The sequence below is a fragment of the Chiloscyllium plagiosum genome, chromosome 6 (assembly GCF_004010195.1).
Source record: "Chiloscyllium plagiosum isolate BGI_BamShark_2017 chromosome 6, ASM401019v2, whole genome shotgun sequence".
NCBI lineage: Eukaryota > Metazoa > Chordata > Chondrichthyes > Orectolobiformes > Hemiscylliidae > Chiloscyllium > Chiloscyllium plagiosum.
The window spans coordinates 120,971,763-120,992,788 of NC_057715.1; the positions used below are offsets into that span (position 1 = coordinate 120,971,763).

Sequence of the window (21,026 nt, forward strand, 5' to 3'; positions counted from 1 at the left end):
TGGAATGCTCTGCCCCAGAAGGCAGTGGAGGCCCAGTCTCTGGATTTGTTTAAGAAAATGTTAGAGCTCTCACAGATAGTGGAATCAAGGGTTATGGAGATAAGGCAGGAACAGGATACTGATTGAGGATGATCAGCCATGATCATAATGAATGGTGGTGCAGGCTCGAAGGGTAGAATGGCCTACTCCTGCACCTATTGTCTATTCTGTTTCCATTTGGAAGAAAATGGGCTGATCAGTGATAGGCAGCACCAGTTGTGCAGCGAAGGTCATGTCTTACCAACCTAACAGAATTCTTTGAGGAAGTGACAAAGTTGACTGAGGGAAGGGCTGTAGATGTCATACACATGGACTTCAGTTAGGCGTTTTATAAGGTTCCCCATGGTAGGCTGATGGAGAAAGTGAAGTGTCATGGGTTCCAGGATATACCAGCTAAGTGGATAGAGAACTGGCTGGGCAGCAGGAGACAGAGAGTAGTAGTGGAAGAGAGTTTCTCAAAATAGAGAACTGTGACCAGTGATGTTCCACAGGGATCAGTGCTGGGACCGCTGTAGTTTGTGATATACATAAATGATCTGGAGGAAGGTATAGGTGATCTGATTAGCAAGTTTGCAGATGACACTAAGATTGGTGGAGTAGCAGATAGTGAAGAGGTCTGTCAGAGACGGCAGCAGAATAGACAGATTGGAGAGCTGGGCAGAGAAATGGTAGATGGGAGTTCAATCTGGGCAAATGTGAGGTGATGCATTTTGGAAGATACAATTCAAGTGCGAACTACACAGTAAATGGAAAGGTCCTGGGGAATATTGATGTACAGAGAGGTCTGGGTGTTCAGGTCCATTGTTCCCTGAAGGTGGCAACACAGGTCAGTAGAGTGGTCAAGAAGGCATACGACATGAGGTATTAAGTACAAGAGATGGCAGGTCAAAGTACAGTTGTACAGGTCTTTAGTTTGGCCAAATTTAGAATACTGCGTTCAGTTCTGGTCCCCACATTACCAAAAGGATGTGGATGCTTTGGAGAGGGTGCAGAGGAGGTTCACCAGGACGTTGCCTGGTATGGAGGGTGCCAGTTATGAAGAGACGTTGAGTAGATTAGGATTATTTTCATTAGAAAGACAGAGGTTGAGGGGGGGGACCTGATTGAGGTCTCCAAAATCATGAAAGGTAAAGACAGGGTGGATAGCAAGGCGCTTTCTCCCAGAGTGGGGAACTCAATTACTAGGGGCCATGAGTTCAAGGTGAGAGGGGAAAAGTTTAAGGGAGATATGCATGGAAAGTCCTTTACGCAGAGGATGGTGGGTGCGTGGAACACTATGCCAGCAGAGGTAGTAGAGGCATGACGATAGTGTCATTTAAGATGTATAGAGACTGATACATGAATGGGCAGTGAGCAGAGGGATACAGATCCTTAGAAAATAGGCAACAAGCTTAGATAGAGGATCTGGATAGGTGAAGACTTGGAGGGCCGAAGGGCCTGATCCTGTGCTATATTTTCTTTGTTCTTTATCCTGGAAACCTTCTTAACCCCATTATTACTTGCCCTGCTACCTTCGGGGTTCTGTAGATATGTATACTAAATTCCCTCTGATCATCAGTACTTAACAAGGTCCTACTGTTCACTATGTAATCTCTTGCCTTGTTAGCCTTCCCCAAATACATTATCCCGCATTTTTCTGGACTGAATTTCATTTGTCACTGTTCTGCTCACCTGCCTCGTCCATTGATATCCTCTTTAGTTTACAGCTATCTTTTGGTTTACCACCTTATTAATTTTTATTTCTAGTGCATATCTCCCACATTTCAGTCCAAATCACTACTGTACACTACAAACAGCAAGGCTCTAGAACTAAGCCCTGTGGAACTCCACTGAAAACATACTTCAAATCAAAGAAACATTCCTGTACTCTCAGAAGCCCACTCTGGATCCAACTTGCCACTTTGCTTGGATTCTATGGGCTCTTGCTTTCTTGACCAGTCTGCCATGAGAATCCTTATCAGAAGTCTTGCTAATATCCATGCAGACTGTGCTACATTTGTCAATACTCTTTACTTCCTCCTCAAAACATTTGAACAGATTTATCGAATACAATCTTCCTTAATAAATCAATGCTATCTGATTAATCATGTCTCTCCAAATGCAGATATATTCTGTCCATCAGAATTCTTTCTAATAAATACCCCGCCCTGAAGTTAGTTCTAATTTCCTGGTTGATCCCTTCCTCCCTTTTTTAAAAATAGAACAATGTTGTAGTCCTCCAGTCCTCTTCACTTGTGGCCAGAGACAATTTGAAAATTACTGCAAAGACCCATGATATCTACTTCCTTGTCTCCCTCAACAACTTGGAATACTTCTCATCTGGGACTGCAGACTTATAAAATTTTCTGAATGCTGAACATTCTAGTCCCTCTTTCCATGTTAATTTATTCTAATATTTCACAGTCCTCCATTCTGACATCTATGCCACATTATCTTTTTCCATCGTGAACCCTGTTGGAAAGCAGTCATTGAGGACAGTGCCCGCATCTTCTGGGTTCACACAGATTCTCTGTGTGGTCGCAAATACGCTCTGGTCATTACTTTGCTGTTCATATACTTTTAAAAATCTCTTTATTCTACACATCAATGCTTTCTCAGACACACTGCTTTACTAGTTTCCTTTTTAAGCTTCTAGCCTGAACCCTTTATATTCCACCGCTCTGACAACTTTGTGTTTGCAGCTGCTCCCAGTCCACTTAGACCAATGTGTATCTAATCATTGTTGTGATTAAACCTCAACATTTACTATTTCTTTTCAATGTCATTTATTGTAAGTTTGGTTATTAGTTTGATTTAGGGACACATGGGCTTTTAATGTGTTGAACTTGTAACTATTTCTGTAGCCATGTGTTTTCTTTTAAAAGCTTTTGAGGCCTGTCCTTAGAAGTATTAGGTTTCTCTTGATTGTGTTGTGACCCAGCAAAGAGAAATAATGGGGATTCAGAGAAGTTCTTTGTTAAAGATTTCTGAAACTTAATTTTTTTTTCCAGGCTTAAGGGAGACCCCATAGCTTAAGAGATATTTTTAGTTTTGAGTTTTGAACAGTCACTGGTTGGGCCAGCATTTATTGCCTGTCCTTTATTGCCCCTTGAGAAGGTGGTGGTGAACTGTCTTCTTGAACTGCTGCATTCCACTGCTGTGGGTTGACCCACAATGTTATTTGGGACAGAATTCCAGGATTTTGACCCAGCAACAGTGAAAGAACTGTGATATATTTCCAAGTAAAGATGTGAGTGGCTTGGAGAGGAACTTGCATGTTATGGTAATCCCATACATCTGCTGCCTTTGTACTTCTAAACAGAAGGTGCTGTATGAAGAGTTCTGGTGAATTTCGGTAGTGCATCTTATACATAGTACATACTGCTGCTACTGTGTGTCAGTGGTGGAGGCTGTGGATGTGGTACCAATTAAGCAGGGACTGCTTTGTCCTGGATGGTGTCAAGTTTTTTTGAGTGTTGTTGGAGCTGCCCCATCCAGGCAAGTGGGGAGTATTCCATCACACTACTGACTTGTGCCTTGTAGATGGTGGAACAGGCTTTGAGGAGTCTGATCCCAAGATGTTGATAATGGGGGAATTCAGTGATGGTAACACCATTGAATGTCAAGGAGTGATGTCAAGGACGGTCTCTTATTAGTGATGGTCATACGGCATTTGTGTGGCACGACTGTTACTTGCCACTTGGCAACCTAAGCTTGGATATTGTCCTGATCTTGTTGCATTTATATACTGACTGTTCCAGTATCTGAGGACTCACGAATTTTGCTAAACACTGCAATCATCGGTGAACATTCCCACTTCTGATCTTATGATGGAGAGAAAGCCGCTGATGAAATAGCTGAAGATGGTTGGGCCTAGGACACGACCCTTAAGAACTCCTGCAGAAACATCCTGGAGCTCAGATGACTGACCTCCAACAACCCAACTATCTTCCTATGTGACAGGTATGACTCCAACCAGCGAGGGTTTGCCCCCAATACCCGTTGATTCCAGTTTTTCCAGAGTTCCTTGATGCCACACATAATCGAATGCAGCCTTGATGTTAATGGCTGTCACTCTCTCCTCACCTTTGGAATTCTTGTGTCCATGCTTGAAGCAAGGCTGTAATGAGGTCACAGGAGCTGATGGCTTTAGCAGAATGCCAGCTGGGTATTACTAAGCAGGTTATTGCTGAGAAGGTGCTGCTTGGTAGCACTGATGACACCTTCCATCACTTTACTGATGATTGAGAGTAAACAGAGATGGAGCGATAACTGTTCAGATTGGATTTATATATATTTATTTACTTTTTCTGTAAATGACATGTAGATTTCTGTGCAATTTTCCACATAGTCAGGTAGATGCCAGTATTGTAACTCTACTGAAAGGGCTTGGCCAGGGGAGCGGCAAGTTCTGGAGCACAGGTCCTCAGTACTATTGCTGGGACCTTGTCAAGAATACTTGCCTTTGCAGTATTAAGTGCTTCCAGACATTTCTTGATATGTGGAGTGAATTCAATTGGCTGAAGATGAAGAATTAACCAATCTACACTTCTGGCTGAAGATTGCGGTGAAAGCTTGAGCCTAGTCTTTTGCACTCAATTGCTGAGCTTTTCCATCATTGAAGATGGGGATATTTGTCAAGCCTTCTATTCCAGTGAATTGTTTAATTGTTCACCACTAGTCATGACTGTGACTGCAGAGTTTAGATCTGACCTATTAGTTGTGGGATCACCTGACCACAATGGCATCATTTAAAAGGCTGGATGGGTATATGAATAGGAAGGGACTGACAGGTGGGTCGAGATTGGGTTGGGATATCTGGTCAGAATGGACGGGTTGGACCAAAGGGTCTGCTTCTGTGCTGTACACCTCTATGACTCTATAGCTCTTTCTGTGACTTGCTGCTTATGTTGTTTGGCACACAAACAGTCCTGTTTGGTGACCTCGCTGGGTTGACACCTCATTTTCAGGTATGCCTGGTGCTGCTCCTGGTATGCTCTCCTGCAGTCTCCATTGAACCAGGGTTGATCCCCTGCCTTAACGTAATGGTTGATTGGGGATATGCCAAGCAGAGGTTACAGATTGTGCTGGAGCACAATTCTGTTGTTGATGGCCCACAGTGCCTCATGGATTCCCAGTTGAGTTACTGGATCTGTTTAAAGTCTGTCCCATTTAGCACGGTGATAGTACCACACAACACGATGGAGGGTACTGTCAACGTGAAATCGGAACTTCTTATCCACAAGCATGGTGCGGTAGTCAGTCATACCGATAATGTCATGACAGCAGATTGGTAAGGATGAGGCCAAGTATATTTTTCCCTCTTGTTGGGTCCCTCACCACCTGCCACAGACCCAGTCCAGCAGCTACATCCTTTAGGGCCCGACCAGCTCGATCAGTAATGCTGCTGCTGCTCCACTCTTGGTAGTGGACAGTGAAATCTCCCATATTCTGTGCCCTTTCCACCTTCCGTGCTTCCTCCATGTGGTAGTAGACATGGAGAAGTCCTGATACGTCAGCCAGGGAAAAATGTATCATGGTATTCAGCAGGAGATTTCCTACCTATGTTTAATCTGAAGCCATGAGATTTCATGATGTCCAGAGTGAATGTTGATGATTTCCAGAGCAACTCCCTTCTGAATGTATTCTAGTGTGCTGCCACCTCTACTAGCTATGTCCTGTTGGTGTGACAGGACCTATCCAAAAATGTTGATGGGGAGATCTGGGACATTGTCACACTCATGAATCATACCTTACAGGCAATATCAGGCTGTTACTTGACTAGTCTGTGAGGCAGCTCTCCCAATTTTGGCACTAGCCCCTAGATGTTGACAAGGAGGTGGACTTTTCAGGGTCTTCAGGGCTATTTCTGCGATTGTCTTTTCTGGTGCCTAGGTCGATGCCAGGTAATCGCTCCGGTTTTGTTTCTTTGTAGTGATTGGTACAACTGAATGACTTGTGAGGGGCTGAATTGTCTACTCCGGCTCCAAGTTCTTCTGTTCTGGCTGGCCTTCATAAACGAATCATCACTCTTTCTATTTTCCAAGGCCTAAAACTCGCTAGGCATCAAGCGAGATGAACTCACAGGACTCACTCACTACCTGCCTGATCTCCTTCTGACTGATGGTCACCCATTCCTTCTCTGCCAGCATGTCCTTATACTGTAAAGTAACTGCATCTCGAATCAAGCTCCTCAACCTTGTGAATGCACAGTACTGTACCCAGCTGCCAATCAACAGCAACTTGGAGCTCAAGTCATTCATTCTACATCCACACTCCAACAATTTAGGATTTGCAAATCACAGCCTCCACGGACATACTGCAACTAAATAGCATGCAAATCCTTGTTTTCGTTTTACCTTTACTCAAGTATAGACTAGAAAAGTGTTATTCTTCTTTATGGCTCAAGTGGCACTCAGGTTTTTCACCAGTCTTTCTGCAGGGTCCTCACCTTACCCATTCTTTTCAGGTAAGGCTGACAGGATCCTGACCTTGCCCTTTCCTTTCCCTAATCTGACCTAATTTGCCGGAAAATCTTTTACGATTTGTACATCCTTTTCTTTCTTGTGATAGCTATCTTACTTTTCTACCTGCTCTTCCTAACTTTCCAAATTTTCCCTCCCTTGAACCTTCCACTGTCTCCTCTACCCTCACCCCCGAAAACATTTTAAAATTCAATCTACAGTCCTGTTTATTGATTTGACAGAATTCTGTTCCCAGTATGATTCAGATAATGTCCATGCCAATGGGACTGTTCCCTCTTTCCCTGATACTGGAGCCAGTGCCCAGAAAGATCAACTTCTCCCATACCAATCTTTGAGCTGCACATTCCATTCTTTGATCTTCTTGGCCCTGTGTCAATTTGTTTATGGATCAGGTAGCAATTCAGAGATTATTATCTTTTGTAGTACTGCATTTTTAAACTCTCGTAGCTGCTCATACTCCTTCTGCAAATCTTCTTGCCCAGATACCTTTTTTGCTCTGTGTTGGATCTCAGTGTCCAAAGTTCAGAACTCAAAGTTCCTCAAATTACTGAAACTTACTGTTGTGGATCAACAGTGTTTAACCACAGTAGAAATTGGAAGACAGCTAGCAACCAGGCTTTTAAAATTCTTTCAAGGAATAAGGGCATCACTGGTCAGGCTGGGTCAGCATTTGTTGCCCTACCCTAATTGCCCAGAGAGCAGTTAAGATTCAACCACATTGTTGCAGGCCTGGAGTCACATGTGAGTCAGACCTGGTAAGGATGCAGATTTCCTTTCCTAAAGGATGTTAATGAACCAAACAGATGTTTAAGAAAACTAACAATGGTTTTGTGTTGACCATTAGGCCAGCTTGCATTAAAAATTCCAGAGTGTTTTTTGTATTGAATTTGAATTTCTGCTCTGGCGGAATACACTGAAATAATCAAAGCTGATAGCATTCTTGTGGGTAATCTTGGGAATGACACAGATATGTAACAGAAAGGTCATTTTGGGATCACATGTTGACCCAGGTTAGCAAAATCTGATTCAGCTTCTGACAGTGCCAGAGACAATGAGGGAATGGAATTTTGTGGCAGGATATTAATACACTGGCTCTGGTCTTTCTAATACTAAATTAGAGCATTAACATTATCAGACATTTTAGTTTAATTACATTTAAATGTCAAATACCACAACAATTAAGGTCCATCCTCGTTACTGGAGAAAGTGTAGTCACATAACTGCAATGGCTGCTTGGTTCTATAAAAATAACTTGACACTTTTGAAAACAGGGTTACATTAGTTATTTTCCAATATAAAGAAACATTTCCCAAATCTAAAGTTAAAAATCACACAACACCAGGTTATAGTCCAACAGGTTTATTTGGAAGCACTAGCTTTCGGAGCGCTGCTCCTTCATCAGATGGTTGTTCACCTAATGAACACCGTCCAAAACTGGCGTCTCCAAATCATGATTTCCCAAATCTAATGAGTTTTAGAAAACAACGCATCAACTATCTCACTAGCTACTTCTTTTAAAACTCTAGGATGAAATCTATCAGAACCTTGGGATTTGTCAATTCACAATTCCAACAATATTTTAAAAGTTTATTCAATCACGTGACAAAGACGTCACTGGATAGGCCAACATTTATTGCCCATCCCTTATTGTCCAGAGGGCAGTTAAGAGTCAACCACATTTCTGTGGGTCTCGAGTCACATGGAGGCCACACCAGGTAAGGAAGGCAGTTGCCTTTTCTAAAGGAGATTAGTAAGCCAGATGGGCTTTTCCAACAATCGGCAATAGATTCATGGTCATTATTAAACTCTTAATTCTAGATTTTGATCAAATTCAAATTCCACCATCTGCTATGGCAGCACTCGAACTCAGAGGTTTGTCTGAGCTAAGAGTGGGGTCTTGCATTTTGGAAAGTCAAATCAAGGTAGGAGTTTTGTGGTGAATAATAGGGCATTTGAGGAGTGTAGTGGAACAGAGGGATCTTAGACTTCAGGTTCACAGTTCTCTGAAAGTGATGCCACAAGTAGACAGGGCCGAGAAGGCGGCTTTTGGCACACTGACCTTCATCAGTCAGGGCACTGAGTATAGAAGTTGGGAAGTCATGTTGCAGTTATACAGGACATTGGTGAGGCCACATTTGGAGTATTGTGTTGTGTTTTGATTACATTATTATAAGAAGAATATTATTAAACTGGAAAGAGTGCAGAAGAAATTTACAAGGATGTTGCTTGGACTCAATGGTCTGAGTTATAGAGAGAGGTTGGACAAGCTAAGACTTTTTTCTTTCAAGTGTAGGAGACTGAGGAGAGATCTTATAGAGGTGTATAAGATCATGAGAGGCATGGATAGGGTGATCTTTTTCCCAGGACTGGGGAATCAAGGACGAGAGGGCATCAGTTTAAGGTTAGAGATGAAAGAATAAAAGGAAATCTGAGGGGCAACTTTTTATTTTACACAGAGGGTAGTGCGCATTTGGAATGAGCTGCCATTGGATGTGGTTGGATTTGGGAGATCAGGTTGTGGATCAGCCTTATATAAGACTAATACTGTACACAGTATTTCAGATATGTTCCACCAATATCCTGTACAGGTGAAGCATAACGTTGCTGCTTCTGCATTCAGTTTTCCTTGCAGTAAATGATGAAAAGGCAAGGATTCATCTGGAAGATCCATTACCAACCTTTTACACACCTGGTACCTTAATGATGGAGTCAAAGTTACCAATCAATTTATCAACCCAAAAGATATGAAGTAAGGAAAATCTCAATGGGGAGGGCTGAGAGAGCCATATGTACAAAGGGTAGAGGGATTGAGCTTCAGAGCCACGAGGTCATGCTGCAGCTGTACAAAATTCTGGTGCGGCTGCACTTGTAGTATTGCATACAGTTCTGGTCACCGCTTTATAGAAAGGAAGGTTTGGAAGGGGTTCACAGAAGATTTACTAGGATGATGCCTGGTATGGAGGAAAGGTCTTATGAGGAAAAGCTGAGTGACTTGAGGCTGTTTTCATTAGAGAGAAGACTGAGAGGTGACTTATATATCTCAATTAAGATAATCAGAGGGTTAGACAGGGTGGACAGGGAGAGCCTTTTTCTCGGATGGTGATGGCTAGCATGAGGGAACACGGCTTTATATTGAGGGGTGATAGATATTGGACAGATGTCAGAGGTAGTTTCTTTACTCAGAGTATTATGGTGTGGAATGCAGTGCCTACAACAGTAGTAGACTCACCAACTTTAAGGGCATTGAATGGTCATTGGACAAACATATGGATGAAATTGGAATAGTGTTGGATAGATGGGCTTCAGATTGGTTCCACAGGTTAGCGCAACATCAAGGGCCAAAGGGCCTGTACTGTGCGGTAACGTTCTATGTTCTAAACGCACAAATTCACTTTTTATCCCAAGCACTTGCTACCAACTGTGACTAGAATTTCCTTTTAGAGCTTAACTGAAAGAAAATACTAAACTTATCAATCATCTAAATCCTTCTACACAAGAATCAAATGGTTCGCCTTCATTGCCCCAGCAATTCTGGGACTGAACAAAAACACAAAGCCATTAACAACTTCCTTTAGCAATCCAGTTATAAGATTCTTTAACAAGTATGCAACAACTCCACAGCATTTTTCCCCAAATATTCTCACTTGCCATTTCCCCAAATGTATTCTCTGAGCCATATGATCTAGAGGAGCATTACTGCCTGATATCCTGTTGTTTAGTTTCATTTTGGCTAGAGTTGAAATACAGTCTAGTATGGTGCCAACTTTACAAATAAAACTCTCAAGAGGCTGTCACATCAGTTCATTAAGACTAAAAATGTAGCTTGTATTTAAAACTAAGAGCTTGGCAGAGAGTCATGAAAAATCAAAGTTACATGCGCATCTTCATGTTGCAGTTTTCAAGTTAAAAAAAAACCTGCAAATCCTAGTGTTATCTAATATTTTACCTAATTCACTTTCCATGTTATAAAATAAAACATTTCATGTCATGAGATACCATTCCTAGCAATGACCATCATTCAGGAGTTATCAACGTCAGCTCAGCCTATTTGCGGCAAGAAGATCATATTCCATTGGTCTTCATAATGTTTTATCCTGTTACAAAGCAAGTACTTTATCACAATGACCTTGTGCGCTGAGCTACCACAGTTGAAATGGTATTTAATCTTGTTAGACTGTGTTTATGTAGTAAATGTTACTAAAGGATTAAGTACAAAACAATAATTATATACTACATTTAAAAATCAGACTGTAACTCATTCAACTATGCCCTATGATCAACTCTAGCTTAACATTAAATTAAATCTTGAAACCATTTCTAACTTACATTACTCCATAATCAAAAACAAACAGATAGTGGTGTTGTAAATCTGAAACAAAATCAGAAATAACTAGAGACACTCAGCAAGTCTGGCAGGATCTGTGGAGACAGAAACACTGGGGTGCTGTATCTCTGTCTTATTTGTTCTGATGATACTGCCTTCCAAAGAGGGCCTCAGAAACGTCCACCATTTCCTCAATGAAGGCTCCCTCACCAATGTGCTTGACAGGGCCCTCAGCCATGTCAGACATGTTTCCCACAATGCTGCCCTCACCCCCTCCTCACAACCCCAATAGGGTTCCCCTTGTCCTCCCCTACTATCTCATCAGCACCCACATCCAAAGGATCATTAGCCACTATTTCCACCATTACCAACAGGATGCCAGAACCAGACATATGTTCCCTCCACTCCTTTGCCAGCCTTCCACAGGAACTGTTCCCTCTAGACATCTTGGTTCACTTCTCCTTCATTCCCAACACCTCCCCTCATCACCTACCCATGCAATTGCAGAAGATGTAACACCTGCTTGTTTACTTCCTCCCTTCTCATGATCCAAAACCCCAGACACACCTTCTAGATGAAGCAGTTCACAAAGTGGTCTCCTCTATATTTGGGAGACTAAACTCAGACTAGGTGACAGCTTTGCAGAAATCTTATGTTATGTCTGCAAAAATGACCTTCCAGTTGCCTGCCACTTCAACATGCCAACATATTCTCTGACCAACATCTCTACCTTGGGCTTGCTGCAGTGATTCAGCAAAGCTCAGCACAAGCTGGAAGAACAGCATCTTATTTTCTGCTTGGATATCATGCAGCCTTCAGGACTCAATCTTTTAGGGCCTGAACATATTCTTCCTCTGCACCCCATTACACTTCACCATCCTCACTGTCACCCTCAGCATACATACCTTTTCCTAGCTACAATCACTTCTGTAGAAAGGTCATTAGATGCAAAACAGGGACTCTGCTTTCTCCCCATAGATTCTGCCAGACCTGTTGTGTTTCTCCAGCTATTTGTAGTTCTGATACATTATTTAAAGATTCCCATGAGGAAATGGAACAGTCTTGTATCAGGATTTCACTATACGAACTCAGTACATTTTAACTTAGATCATGTAGAGGTTATATCACATTTTTCCTGCTTGTCCTTCCAAAGTATTTCTCACAGCACAGTCCTGGGATTGTTGGGAGTCTGCAGAAACTCTTGAGGTTATGTAAGTGAGCAGTGAAATAGGGCCTTGCTCAATGTGGGCTTGGTATGAGACTGGAGAGGGAAGCAGAGTGAGACTGTATTGTGGGCAAAATGACTTAGCTGTTTCTCTTGAAGGGGAGGACACATGGAGATGGATCAAGAGTGGCAGGAAGATCAGCAGGTAAACCCACAGTTACTGAGGGTGGGAATCGCAATCTGGTGAATTTAGCAGTGACAGAGATGAGAGGTTTGTAAAATTTTACTGCTTAAACTCAATTAAGGTTCACAAAACGTAAGTTTTCCTAGGAATTAAGAAGATTTTAGAGTAAAACTTAGATGAAGAAGGATCCATAATTACTAATTCATTTGAAAAGTGATCCTTCAACCAAAAATGTTTGAAACGACTGCTTTGGGAGGCAACACACCACCAAGGATCTTGAGTCACTTCAGATGCTGAAGTCATTTGTGCAATGTACAAGAGATTCTTAGGCCACTTCTGTTTCTATAAAGTTTCATAAACTAACAAGTTGTGGGGGTAACAGAGAAGAATATTTGGAAGAGATCTGCAAAGTCTGACCAAAATCTCAAATGCACACCTCTTCAGCACCAATAAACCGGGCAATAAACTTTACATTTTTCTTCCTAACATTTCCAATTTTTCTTTCAAACAACCTACAGCAAACAAATTAATGAAACACATTTTGTTATTAACTTGAGAATATCATAAGCATTCAGAGCTAAAAAGCCTGTCATACAGTCAGACAACACAGAAACAAGACACATTAGCCCAACTCATCCACACCTAACAAACCTCCCAATCTGACCTAGTCCCATTTGCCAGCACTTAGCCCATATACCTCTGAACCCTTCATATTCATATCTATTCAGATGCCTTTTAAGTGTTGTATTTGTACTTACCTTGACCACTTCCTCTGGTAGGTCATTTCATACTGGGTTAAGATGGTGGCAGAGTAGGATGCATCCAATGGAGTTCATCCATTCAATCCACTTGCTATTCTCGTTTCTCTCTTTTTTAGTTTATCTTTCTTCCTCTCTCTTCTCCCGGTCTCTGACTCAGCACAAACCCGGCACGGCAACCTCCCGGCCTGGCATGGCTGTCTCCTAGCCCGGCTGACTTTCTGCCTGGTGTGGCAGTCTCTCGGCCCTGCATCATGGTTTTTCAGCAGTACATGGCGTCACTCTGCCCAGCATTGTAGTCTTTCAGTGGTACATCGTGATCTCTTGGTCCGGCGTAGCCTCAGCGTGGACTTCCAGTCTCAAGGGGATTCCTCCCACCATAGCTAAGCACTTAAGACTGCAATGTTTGAACTTTCAGATTTATATATATCTTTTCTACTTTAAACTAAGAAGGACTGCAATGTGTAACTTTTAACCTTTTTCCATGTGTTTTACACTATATTATCATCACTGCTATGTTTAACTTTAACTTTCTTTCTACCTTGTACTTGATACTTGAATCTAAGATGGCGCCTTGTGTGGCAACACTGCACACTTTTCACTGTACTCCTGTACTTTTGTACTTCAGTACAAATGATAATAAAAATAAAAATCAGATAAAATCACACTCGCATCACCCTCTGCATGAAATGTTACTCATATCCTTTATAAATATTTTCCCTCTCACCTTAAACCTACGCCCTCTAGTTATGGATCCTCCCACCCTAGACAACAAGACCTTGGCCATTCACCCTATCCATGCACCTCATGATTTTATAAACTCTGTAAGGTCACCCCTCTCCCCTCTAAACAAAACAGCAAGTGAGTCTGTCAGGCCAAGTGGCTTTTTCCTATTCGTAAATATTTTTTAAATTCATTGGATGTGGGCATGAATGGCTAGGCTAACATTTACCGTCCATCCCGAATTGACCAGAGAGCAGTTAAAAGTCAACCACATTGCTGTGGGTTTGCAGTTACATGTAGGCCAGATTAGGAAAGGATAGCAGTTTCCTTCCCTAAAAAGACATGTGAACAAATGGGTTTATCCTGACAACCAGCAATGGATTCATGGTTAACATCAGATTCTAACTTCTAGATTATTACAGAATTCAAATTCCACCATCTGCCATAGTGGGATTTGAACCCAGGTCCCCTGAACATTACCAGAGTCTCTGGAATAACAGTCAGGCGACAATATCATTAGGTCATTGTCTACCCCTAACTCTTGTAACTTTTGTGCCAAAGCCATGCACCAACTTCACAGCTACAAGACCTGTCAACCTGTTATGTTGTTATATCCTCATCCCTGTTCAATGCAGGTTCTAGTTTGAGCAATGAAGATCTTCAAATCTTCAGGGTTGCATTACTGTGGTGGTAGAGGGCATTCAAGGAAATGTTTCATCACTTGAGAAGCTACTTGCCAAGTACTGGAAAATTGATTAGAATAGATGGATGTTTGATGACAGGCATGGACATTACAGGCTGGAGGACCTCTTTCTGTACTAGCAGAATATTCTATGACTCTTCAGAGTCACAGCTGACAAAATTTGTTTTGGCTGTTTCTCCATTACTGTAAAAGAGACTTGCAGTGACTGACACCGATCCAGAGGCGATTGAGACACAGTCAAATAGGCTTTTAACTCATGTTCCTCCTGCTCTTAATGGAAGGGATTTCCAGGGCCATTAGAAAATTTGTGGGCTAGTCTGTGTAATGTTGACCATGCAGCAAAGCAATAACTATGCAAGGTATAATCTAACACCTCGATCGTACAGAAGCTGCCCCTTAACTTGAGCGTCTTTGGTAGTGCTTCTTTCTGGAAGGGAGGATGACAAGGATCACGGTTTTCTCCATTCTATTTTTGATATAACTTTCCTCCTTAAGACAAAGTTAAAAATCACATAACACCAGGTTATAGTCCAACAGGTTTAATTGGAAGCACACTAGCTTTCGGAGCGATGCTCCTTCATCAGGTGATAGTGGAGGGCTCGATCGTAACACAGAATTTATTTTTCAATGTATAATTTCAGTTATATCACACTGCAAATTTTTGCTATAAATTCTGTGTTACAATAGAGCCCTCCACAATCACCTGATGATGGAGCGTCGCTCCGAAAGCTAGTGTGCTTCCAATGAGTGGACTAGAACCTGGTGTTGTGTGATTTTTAACTTTGTACACCCCAGTCCAACACCGGCATCTCCAAATCATGACTCCTTAAGACAAGTGGAGTATAACCAGAAAATAAGTACAGATGACCTTTGTTAGCATTCAGATAAGCAGTGTTAAGAATGTGCACGAACCTGCTGCCATGGACACAGCATAGCCAAACTAAACAGACACATTCAGCTTCCAAGACGCATAGGACAAGGATATTTATTTGCAATGTTTTCACATCAGTTTCCACTTAAAGAATACAGCAGGATATAGATCAGCTAGAAAGTTGTGTGGAGAAATGAAGATGGAGTTTAATCCAGACAAGTGTAAGGAGGTGCATTTTGGGAGGTCAAATGAAAGAGGAAAGTGTACAGTTAATGTCAGGACCCTTTAGAGCATTGATATACAGAAGGATCTTAGGGTTTAAGTGCATAGCTCTCTGAAAGTAGCAACATAAATATATAAGGTGGTAAAGAAGGCATATGACATGCTTGCCTTCATTGATCAGGGCACTTAATATGAAAGCCGTTAAGTCGTGTTGCAGCAATAATTTGAAATATTGTGTGCCGTTCTGCTTGGCAAATTGTAGGAAGGATATAGAGGCTTTGGACAGTGTGCAAAAGAGATTTACCAGGACGTTATCTGGATTGAAGTGTATTAGCTGTAAGGGAAGGTTGGACAAACATGGATTGTTTTTGCTAATGCACTGGAGATTAGGAGCAACCTGATAAAAGTATATAAATTTATGACAGGCATGGATAGAGTGAATAGTCGAAATATTTTTCCCAGGGTGGAAATTTCAAATACTAAGGTCATTGGGCTAAGGTGAGTGGGGAAAAGTTTAAGGAGATGTGCGAGGAAAGTTCTTTTTTTTGCTTAGAGGGTAGTAGCTGCCTGAAACAGGCTGCCGGGGAGGTGATAAAAGCAGATACATTAGCAACATTTAAATGGTATTTAGACAGAGACATGAACAGGCAGAGAGTACAAAGATATGGACTATGTGCAGGCAGATGAGGTTAATTTAGAATGGCATCATGGTTGGCACAGACATTGAATCATAGAATCCCTACAGTATGGAAAAGGTCCTTTGGCCCAACAAGTCCACACCGATCCTCCAAAGTGTAACCCACCCAGACCCATTCCCTCTACCATATATTTACCGCCAACTAATGCTCCTAACCTACACATCCCTGAACACCATAGGCAATTTAGCATGGCCAATTCACCTAACCTGCACATTACTGGACTGTGGGAGAAAATCCGAGCACCCAGAGGAAAACCACACAGACACTGGAGAATATGCAAACTCCACACAATCACCCAGAGCTGAAATCGAACCCAGATCCATGGAATTGTGAGGCAGCAGTACTAACCACTGAGCCACCATGCTACCCACATGGTAGACTGAAGGGCTGTTCCTGTGCTAAACTGTTCTATGTTAAGTTGAGGCAGTTTCCTTAAGATATTGCATCTTGCATCCATCTTCATCAGTCCTTTGATGACAAGATCTTGAAACTTAGGGTGTGACCTAATGTTGCTCTAAAGCATACTGGATTAAGGTTGTGTGTCAGTACTCATGTCACAGCTCCTGTCAGGTTTTGTTGCAATTGTCAGGAGTGCAAATCCTTCTACAATGCTACACCCAATTTTCTACCACTGAAATTTCTCAAACAAATAGTGAAAACAGAAGAATAAATTTATTGCTGTTCACAAAGGACATCAACTATTTAGACTTTGGAATCAAACACATGATGTCAAACTTTGTGGATGACAACAAATTGAAGGTAATAGTTAATACAGAGAAAGACTGCAACAAATTGCAGAAGAACACTGATTAACTTACAGATTGGACAAATAGTTAATAAATGAAGTTCAAGCAGATAAAATGTAACACAGAAGGGAAGGGAATGGCCTAGTGATATTAACGCTGGACTGTTAATCGATGACCAGTCCTGGACTTCCCACATAGGTGCGATGGTCAGTAAGGCACAAAAACGCCTCTTTTTCCTCAGGCAGCTCAGGAAATTTGGCATGTCCATAAGGACCCTCATCAACTTCTACAGATGCACATGGAAAGCATACTGTCCAGGTGGATAACGGCCTGGTATGGCAACTGCTCCCAATACTGTAAGAAACTACTGCACAGCCCAGATCATCAGGAAGCTAACCTCCCACCCATGGACTCTATTTACATGGCTCACTGCCATAGAAAGACTGCCAACATTATCAAAGACCCACCGCACTCCAGAAACAATCTCCTACACCTCTTCCATGAGGCAGAAGATACAGGAGCCTGAACACATGCACCAACATGTTCAGGAACAGCTTCCTCCCGGCTGTTATTGGACTGATGAATGGACTCTCTAGCCTCAAATAATGCTGATCTTGCTAACGTTGATCTCACCTAGTGCACATCCTGTGCAATGTAACCTGTATGCCTCTAACTAAGACTTTTTGATCTGTACATTCTTGCTTACTACGATATGCCATAAATAAAGCTTTTCACTGTTCTTCAGTACACGTGACAATAAAATCAATTAGTTTAAAAAAAATCAATTCAGTAATGTTCTGGGGATCTGGGTTTGAATTCCACCACTGCAGATGGTGAAATTTGAATTCAACAAATATCTGGAATTAAGAATCTAACGACGATCATGAAACCATGGTCGATTGTCGGAAAGACACATCTGGCTCACTGATGTCCTTCGTTGTTAGTTTGTCTGGCCTACACGTGACTCCTGACCCACAGCAATGCAGATGACTCTTAACTACCCTCTGGGCAATTAGGATTAGGCAATAAATACTGACTTAGCCAGTGGCACCCTCTTCCCATTAATACGTTTTAAAAAAAAGAATTATTTGGTAGGAGGAATAGGAAGTTGCAGGTCAGGTACAAGAAGAAATACACCCCATCCATAAAAGTTAATTATGCATTAGCAAAACTATTTAAAAAACTAAATCCATCACTCGATTTGATTTCTAGAGAAACAGTTTGAAAAGCAGTGAAGTTATATTAAACCTGTATCAAGTTTTGTTCAAACAATAGAAAGGGTACTTGAGCAGTTCTGGTTGCATAAACACCAGCATGGACTGGTAGTGTTCCCTGCCATACATTCAACGTAATTCATTTAATTTTTAAATATGTTTCCAGACTGAAGTTCATTTTAAATGTGCTACAATACTTTCAGTAAATGGATAAAGTGTAAATGTTAGCTTCTGATTGACAACCTATTTAATAGGTATGATCTCAACATTATTATTACATGTTAGAACTTAAGCTCAAAACTGATGTTTTCTTCATTAAAAAAATCAGTCATTTTATCCACCTGAGTTTTCACATAGCTAGTTGTTAGGGTATGGACTACACTGTCTGGAGGTATGATGGAGGTCGGTTCAATTGATGCATTCAAGAGGATATTGGATGATTATCTGGATATAAACAATGTTCAAGGGCACAGGGGAAAAGCAGGAAACTGATAGTAGGTACTCTTGCTCATTTGAAGAGCTGGAGCAGACATGTTGGGGCAAATAGCCGCCGCCTGCTCTGCAAGACTTCTGTGATTCAAAATGCAGGTGCAATGCAAAATGTAAACTGGTAATTCAAAGCAATTCAGTGCTGAACACATTATTTATATATCCTGCAGTTTAATTCAATATTATCTTTTGGAACAGGAACTGTTTAAAAGAGATCACTTTGTTACCTTATAATTCATTGTTGTAACAAACATTCTGTGACTCAAGCTCCGACATCATGAGCCGATGGGCCTGCTCTGTGCTGTACTTATCTGTTCTAAAAGATCCATTGTGTTTGCTTCCAAACAAGTCAAAACATGACATCGGTTTTGTGCTGTTGTAAACAATCAATGTGGATTACTGGTTTAATGTAACTTTATTAAAGATGAAAATTTTTACAAGTTTAAAAAAATTGAAAGATCTTGCATTATAATGTGGTTTAACAAACATCATGCATTGTTCGCCACAATATATGGTTGCACTTGCTCCATATGGTGGATTCTCCTGTCAACGGGTACGTATTCAGCAAGCAAACCACTGTCCAAGATGGTAGCAATTTATATGCGTTGTAAACAAAACCTTAGTTTGTAGATTTGACTGAAAGATTACGTTCAGGTTCCCCCCCAACACCACCTTTAAAGTACTGTTCGCCGAGCTGGAAGTTTTTGTGGCAAACGTTTCGTCTCCTGGCTAGGCGACATCATCAGTGCTTGGGAGCCTCCTGCGAAGCGCTTCTTTGATGTTTCCTCCGGTGTTCATAGTGGTCTGTTCCTGCCGCTTCCGGTTGTCAGTTTCAGCTGTCCGCTGTAGTGGTTGGTATATTGGGTCCAGGTCGATGTGTTTGCTCGCCAGTCCTCTGGGACCTCTCCAGTGGATATAAAGCCTGGAAACAAAGATCTTGATCAAGGCTCCAGAAATCTCTTGCCTCTCTTAATAACCAGGGGTAGATATCATCGGGCATGGGGCTTATCCACTTTAATGTTCTTGTGGAGATGAAGCCCTGCCTTCACATTGAGAATATCCTCCATTGTGTTGTGTGGCACCTCCACTGCACTAAATGGGACAGATTTCAGACACATATAGTGACTCAAGACTGGGCACTGACGGGGCACTGTGGGCCATCAACAGCAGTAAATTTCTACTCCAAAACAATCTGCAATCTCATGGTGTGGCAATTCCCACTTTTAACCATTCTTATCAAACTAGGGGCTTAATCCTGTTTCAGTGAAGATCGCAGTAGGGTCCAGCAGGAGCAGCACCATGATGAGGTGTCAACCTGATGAAACGACCAAACAGGTCTCATTACATGCCAAACAGCATAAACAGCAAGTGATACACAGAGCTAAGTGATCCCCCAACCAATCAGACCTAATCTTTCCAATCCTGCCAGGTCTTGCGAATGGCAATGGGCAATGAAACTACTCACTGGAGGAGGAGGCTTCACAAATATCCCCGTTTTCAATGATGGAAGAGCCATAAAATCAGTACAACAGATAAAGCTGAAGCATTCACAGCAATTTTCAGTGAGCAGTGCCGAGAGAATGGTCTTCTTGGCCTCCACTAGTGGTCCACAGCATAACAGATACAAGTCTTCTGGGAATTCAGTTCGCTCCACATGATGTCAAGAAATAGTTGAAGGCACTGGATAGTGCAAAGGCTATGAGTCCTGACAACATTACAGTGAAAATTATTGAAGTCTTGTGCTCCAGAACTTGTGCTCCCTTGGCTGAATTCATCCAGTGCCGTTACAACACTCAATCTACCCAACAAGGTGGAAACTGCCCAGCTATGTTCCAAACACTAAAAGCAGGACAAATCCAACCATGCCAATTATCATCCCACCAATCCACTCTTGATTATCAGTAAAGTGGTGGGAGGTGCCATCAGCAGTAATTTGTTCAGCTTGGGTTCCAACTGGGCCAAATTCTGGATTAGTGGTGCTGGAAGAGCACAGCAATTCAGGCAGCATCCGAGGAGTTCTTTGGCCAGTTTGTATGATGGTGTCCCTGGTAGTGATACGATGGGATTCTGGATCAGTGGTGCTGGAAGAGCACAGCAATTCAGACAGCATCCGAGGAGCTTCGAAATCGACATTTCAGGCAAAAGCCCTTCATCAGGAATAAAGGCAGAGAGCCTGAAGCGTGGAGAGATAAGCTAGAGGAGGGTGGGGGTTGGGATAGAGTAGCATAGAGTACAATAGGTCAGTGGGGGAGGAGATGAAGGTGATAGGTCAGGGAGGAGAGGGTGGAGTGGATAGGTGGAAAAGGAGCTGGGCAGGTCGGACAAGTCCGGACAAGTCAAGGGGATCATGTTGCTGGGCAAGTTTGAAACTAGGATGAGGTGGGGGAAATGAGGAAGCTGTTGAAGTCAACATTGATGCCCTGGGG

At 42.0% G+C, this 21,026-nt stretch overlaps 1 protein-coding gene across 11 annotated transcripts in view; it reads right to left on the reverse strand.

Moving 5' to 3' along the window:
- The window catches only part of LOC122551006 (membrane-associated phosphatidylinositol transfer protein 2), a 475,269-nt gene that overhangs the window by 415,813 nt on the left and 38,430 nt on the right, over window positions 1-21,026 (reverse strand). The window lies entirely within an intron of this gene.